This window comes from Leuresthes tenuis, unplaced genomic scaffold (genome assembly GCF_036924035.1).
Source record: "Leuresthes tenuis unplaced genomic scaffold, fLeuTen1.0.hap1 SCAF_4, whole genome shotgun sequence".
NCBI classification, from domain to species: domain Eukaryota; kingdom Metazoa; phylum Chordata; class Actinopteri; order Atheriniformes; family Atherinopsidae; genus Leuresthes; species Leuresthes tenuis.
In genome coordinates, this window is record NW_027325358.1 from 34668952 (window position 1) to 34674740 (window position 5789).

Genomic DNA, 5789 nt, shown 5'->3' on the forward strand with positions numbered 1-5789 from the left:
GCAGTTGGGACAGCAAACCCAAACATGACTGTACAGATAAGGGTGAAGGACACAGCAGCGAGGCAAACAACCCCCAGCCCTCCCCCCTCACCAGACCCTTTACTCCACATCACCCAAGGTCTCCAAAGGATGTCTCTATCCCAGCCAGGACTCCAGCGACCACCATCTACCAAGAAACTCAGAACATCCCCTCCTCCCCCTCTTACATCAGCTGTCCTGGCAGAGCAGGGCACAAGGGGATGTGCAGGATGTTCAAGGAGCAGCAGCAGAGATCAAAACAAAGATTACATGCCATGATGCGTTCAGGGTCCCTGCTATAGTTGTCTTACTACTGACAGCTGTTCTGAGAACAAGCTGGGACCCAGTATTCCTGTATTAGTTGGTAAAAGAAGGAGTTGAAAACAGTCAACTTGCTGGGTGAATCTATCTAATCTGTTAATGGTACCACGTACAACTCAGAATACAACAGAGACCAGTGTAAACTCCACAAAGCTAGCTCTACTTAATATTTGATCTCTGTCCAATAAGTCACTGTTAGTTAATGACTTCATGATTTCACACAATTTAGATTTTCTTTTTCTGACAGAAACATGGTTAACAGAGAGCACAAGTGCTAGTGTTCTCAATGAAACAGCACCCCCAAATTTTTGTTTTATGGATAAATGCCGAAATGGGAGGAAAGGTGGGAGAGAAGCTGCCATATTTAAAGATATATTCCAGTGTAAAGAGATCTCATTTGGTGATTTCACTACTTTTGAATATCTTAGTTTTATTTTAAAGGGTGTTCCTAAAATTCTATTCTTAATCATTTACAGATCTCCAGGATACTATGCAAGTTCTATTGATGAATTTTCTGAATTATTATCTTGACCGGGGATTTTAACATTCACATCGATAATATGACAGATGGTAATGCCAAAGAATTTTCTTCTGTGCTGGACATGTTTGGTTTGTGGCAACATGTAAAAGAACCAACCCACCTTCGAGGTCACACTCTGCTCATTTCTAAAGGTGTTGATATTTCTTCTGTTGTGGTTATTGATTTGGCCTTGTCTGACCATTTCTGTATGTTATTTGATTTATTGATTATTCAGAATGTTCCAACAACCAGCTTCTCAATTAAGAAGAGGTACATTAATGAGAAAACAAGTGCTCAGTTTAGGGAGGCCATAGCTATGTTACCAACAATGAGTGCACAGTCGGTTGACGGACTGCTAGATCGTTTCAACTTAAGAATTTCGAATGTAATGGAAGCTGTTGCACCGATAAGAATCAAGAGCACCTTGAGGAAACAGAAAAGACCATGGAGAAACACCACAATGGTCAAAAACTGGAAAACATAATACAGGAAAGCTGAACGTAAGTGGAGGAAAATGGTAAATGGACTTGTATAGCGCTTTTCTAGTCTAACTGACCACTCAAAGCACTTCACTACATGCCGCATTCACCCCACTCAGACACACTCATACAGCACGTCTTAAGATTCATAACTACGTGCTTTCTAATCATTCAGACACACATTCATACCCCCAATGATACACTGGGAGGCAACATGGGGTTCAGTGTTTTGCCCAAGGATGCTTTGACATGTAGCCCGGGGAAGCCAGAGTCAAACCACTGACCTTCCAATTGGTGGGTGACTGCTCTTCCTCCTGAGCTACAGCCCAAAGCTTCAGATTCACTATGAGCTGTATAAACAAAGTCTGCGTAGTTATAACAATGAGCTGTGCAAGGCCAGAGAGCTGCATTTATCTGAAATGATTAATAAGAATGTCAACAATTCTCAAACTCTGTTTGCTATGGTTGAAAAACTCACAAATCTTCTTAAACAGTTAAACCCAGACCTCCTCTCCACTGAGAAATGCAATGAATTTGCCAACTTTTTTAGCCAAAAAAAATCTAAATAATTAGACACAACATTCACGCCACACAGACCAACAAGAAAACTAATCTGTGTCTAAAACCTAGAACTAACTCTGACATTATGTCCCAATTTAATATTGTTGATTTAAAATCCTAGAGGAAACAGTTTGGCATCTGAAATCAACAACTTGCACTCTTGACATAATACCATATGACCTTTTAAAAACTGTTTTTACCTCAGTAGAAAGTGATCTCCTACAAATAGTTAACAGCTCACTGGCATCAGGCATTTTCCCAAGTCACTAAAGACAGCTGCCATTAAGCCACTCCTAAAGAAGAGAACTCTAGACGCCTCTGTGATGAACAACCACAAACCTGTCTCTAACCTCTCTTTTATATCCAAGATTATTGAGAAAGTTGTATTTAACCAGCTCATTGACTTTCTGAATGAAAGTTGAAATCTCAGTAACTTTCAATCAGGCTTCCAACGTCATCACAGTACTGAAACAGCTCTGGTCAAAGTGTTAAACGACATCAGGTTGAATACTGATTCTGGTTATGTTTCAGTCCCCGTTTTGTTGGATGTCAGCACTGTATTTGATACTGTAGATTACAGAATCCTGTTGCACAGGCTGGAAACTGGGTTGGACTTTCTGGAGCGGTCCTTAACTGGTTCAGGTCCTACTTAGAAGGCCAGAGTTATTTTGTTACAATTGGCAGCTATGAATCTGAGCGAGTGGCCATGACTTGTAGAGTCCCCCAGGGGTCAATTATTGGACCTCTTATGTTTAACTTGTATATTCTCCCTTTGGGTCAGATATTACAGAACTTTAACATCAATTATCACAGTTATGCAGACGATACACAACTTTATGTGTCTCTGTCACCAGACGACTGCAGCATAGCAGACGTATTGTGTCAGTCTCTGGAGGAAAAAAACATCTGGAAGAGAGAGAATTTTCTACAATTAGATAAAGACAAAACTGAGATCATTCTGTTTGGCAGCAAAGAGAAGAGGGTCAGCTTTGGTAAATATCTTGAGACTCGAGCCCTTACAATCACTGACCAAGTTTGTAACCTTGGAGTGTTGATAGACTCAGATCTGACTTTCAGCAGCCACATCAAAACTGTCACCAAGGCAGCTTTTTACCAACTCAGAAACATCAACAGAATTAAAGGTTTCCTCTCCCAAAAAGACCAGGAGAAACTCATCCATGCATTAATCTCCAGTAGACTTGATTATTGTAATGGTCTTTTAACTGGACTTCCCAAAAAGAGCATTAAACATCTGCATCTCATCCAGAACGCTGCTGCTAGAGTTTTAACCAGGACTAAGAGATCTGAACACATCACACCAGTTTTTAAATCTTTATACTGGCTTCCAGTCAGTCACAGAATAGATTTTAAAAGCCTACTGATGGTTTACAAATCCCAGAATGGTTTAGGCCCAAAATACATCAGTGATTTGTTCAGAGAATATAAACCCAGCAGAGTTCTTAGATACAAGGACTCAGGCCAGCTAGTCCAGTCCAGAGTCCAGACTAAGCATGGAGAAGCAGTATTTAACTGTTATGCTGCAAACAAGTGGAACAAACTGCCAGTGGAGATTAAACTGTCACCAAATGTAGACATTTTTAAATCCAGGTTCAAAACATTTCTTCGCATGAAATCTGCACAGTATCTTTTTATCCATTTAAATTATTTTATTTCTTTCTATTTACATTCTTTTAAATATTTTTAATGCTTTTTCCGCTCCCCGCTGCAATGCTTTTATTTTATGTCACTGTACATGACATGTGCTATACAAATAAATTTGACTTTGACTTTGACTTAAGATGCCTCTCTTGGCTCACCTGCTGAATTTTAGCTTCTGTTTTCTTCAGCTTTGTGTTCTATTCTTCATAGGAGCAATGTGCCTTGTGGTCTAAAACTGAGCATATTGTGCAGACACCTCTGGTCAGTCTTACAGAATAGATCTATAGGTTAGTTGTGCTTTGTACATATCCTACACTCCAGGTTCCCCACAGACTCCATCAGCTGATGTCTTTTCAGGCCAACACTATTAAATGAGACTGCAGATTAGTCTCACGGTAGGAGACCAAACAGACCAGGTAGGAGTTCAGGGTCTTCAGTTTGATTTCACTGCAGAGGTCACAGGGAATTGCTCCTGGTTTAGCAGCTTGTTGCTCTGAACTGCTGCTGTTCGCTTTCCATTGAGCTTCCTTTCTGAACTGAACAATTACCTCACAGATAAAAGTGTTGACCTGCAATGAAGCTCTTCTATAGAAAATGTCATAATATAAGGGACACTTGCACCTGCCACTGATATCCCAGTGTTCTGTTCTGCAGTTTTTGCAGAAGTTGTGTCCACGCGATTTGGTGCCTGGATCAGTGAACCCATCCAGACAGATGGAGCACAGAAACTGATCTTCAGATCGTAGATTGTTGGTAGCAAACATCTCTACACAGCAAAAGGAAAAGTAATATTTATAAAATACTTTGTTATACCCCATATAATTATTTGTACAGACAAAATAAAGGCACTTTACTAACAGCAGTATTTGAGTGAGCTGCGGAGGAAGAGCAGATGAAATCTTGACTGTAGCTGTGTTCTCCTTGGCTTTAAGTTTTATTTGAGAATTATGAAATCAAAGCTCTCCTCTTTCTTGTGCTCCTCCAACTAGCTGGAAGAAAGAAGTGGAAGTTGTGCGCAGTCTGTTTACGATGATGTGCAGCTGATCGTAAACAGATAGTTTTCCAGCGGAAATTAGAACTTGCCTGGAATGAGAACCCAAATCAAGGTAAGTTGAATAGAAGACATCTAGGATGCAGAGCAGGAACAAAATGAAGAAAAAGGTAAAAGAGGGTTAAACCATTTATTTCCTTGATCTTCATCGGAAGTGTGAAATCACTGGCCAATAAAATGGACAAACTTGGACCCCTGATGAGGATGCAGCAGGAATATCAGGAAAGGCTATATTATTTTTTTCATCAAGACATGGCTGTAGGAATGACTCTAACACCTGCTCAGCTTTAAGACTATATGGACAGACGGGGAGTTCAGACAGAGAGGTAACAGTAAAAGGAGAGGTTGTTAATAACAGATGATGTTATCTTGGACATGTCATTGAGAAGAAGTGCCTCTGCAACCCAGATGTTCAACTGCTAGCTGGGAGTTCCCTTCCCTGTTGTTTTCTGTGACAGTTCACCTGTGTTACCTGCCAATGCTGCACGTGCACTCATCAGGTAAGATGTTGCCAAGCTCCAAAAACAACACCCCTGTCTGAAGTGTTCTAACACACCTTCATCTCTACTACACTTAAACTTTCTAAATGTTTGTTAGCTGATTTATATTTTATTCATAGTTCATAATGATTAATATTGTAGTTATATAACTATAATATAACCAAACCCGCTTGATCCTCCCAGTCCCATCCTTGGCTTAATGATATCCTCTGATCGGTGTGGAGTGGCCACTCCACAAAAATAGCTCTGTTGGCTATGACAGAAACGTTAAACGAAGCCAGAACGACAGCTAAGTCCTCAGTAATTATCCTGCTCGATTTATCAGCTGCACATGACACAGTCAGCCACGGTATTCTTTTGTCCATACTCTCTAGCATGGGCATCACAGGGAGAGCACACTCCTGGTTTGAATCATACCTCACTGGACGGTCATTCAAAGTATCCTGGCTTGGTCACACTTCTGCAGCACACCACCTCGCCACAGGCTTCCCCCAAGGTTCAGTACTGGGACCTCTTCTCTTTTCCATATACACCACCTCACTGGGCCAGATCATCCAATCACCTGGCTTGTCATACCACTGCTATGCTGACAATACCCAGCTCCATCTGTCTTTCACACCCGGCGACCACACGGTCTCAGCATGAATCTCATACTGTCTCTCTGACATATCGACATGGAT

The 5789-nt window shown here is 41.0% G+C and overlaps 1 pseudogene; it reads right to left on the reverse strand.

The window, feature by feature from the left end:
- Nucleotides 1-3755: 3755 nt before the first annotated feature.
- LOC140304915 (E3 ubiquitin/ISG15 ligase TRIM25-like) lies at nt 3756-4322 on the reverse strand (annotated as a pseudogene).
- Nucleotides 4323-5789: the final 1467 nt, after the last annotated feature.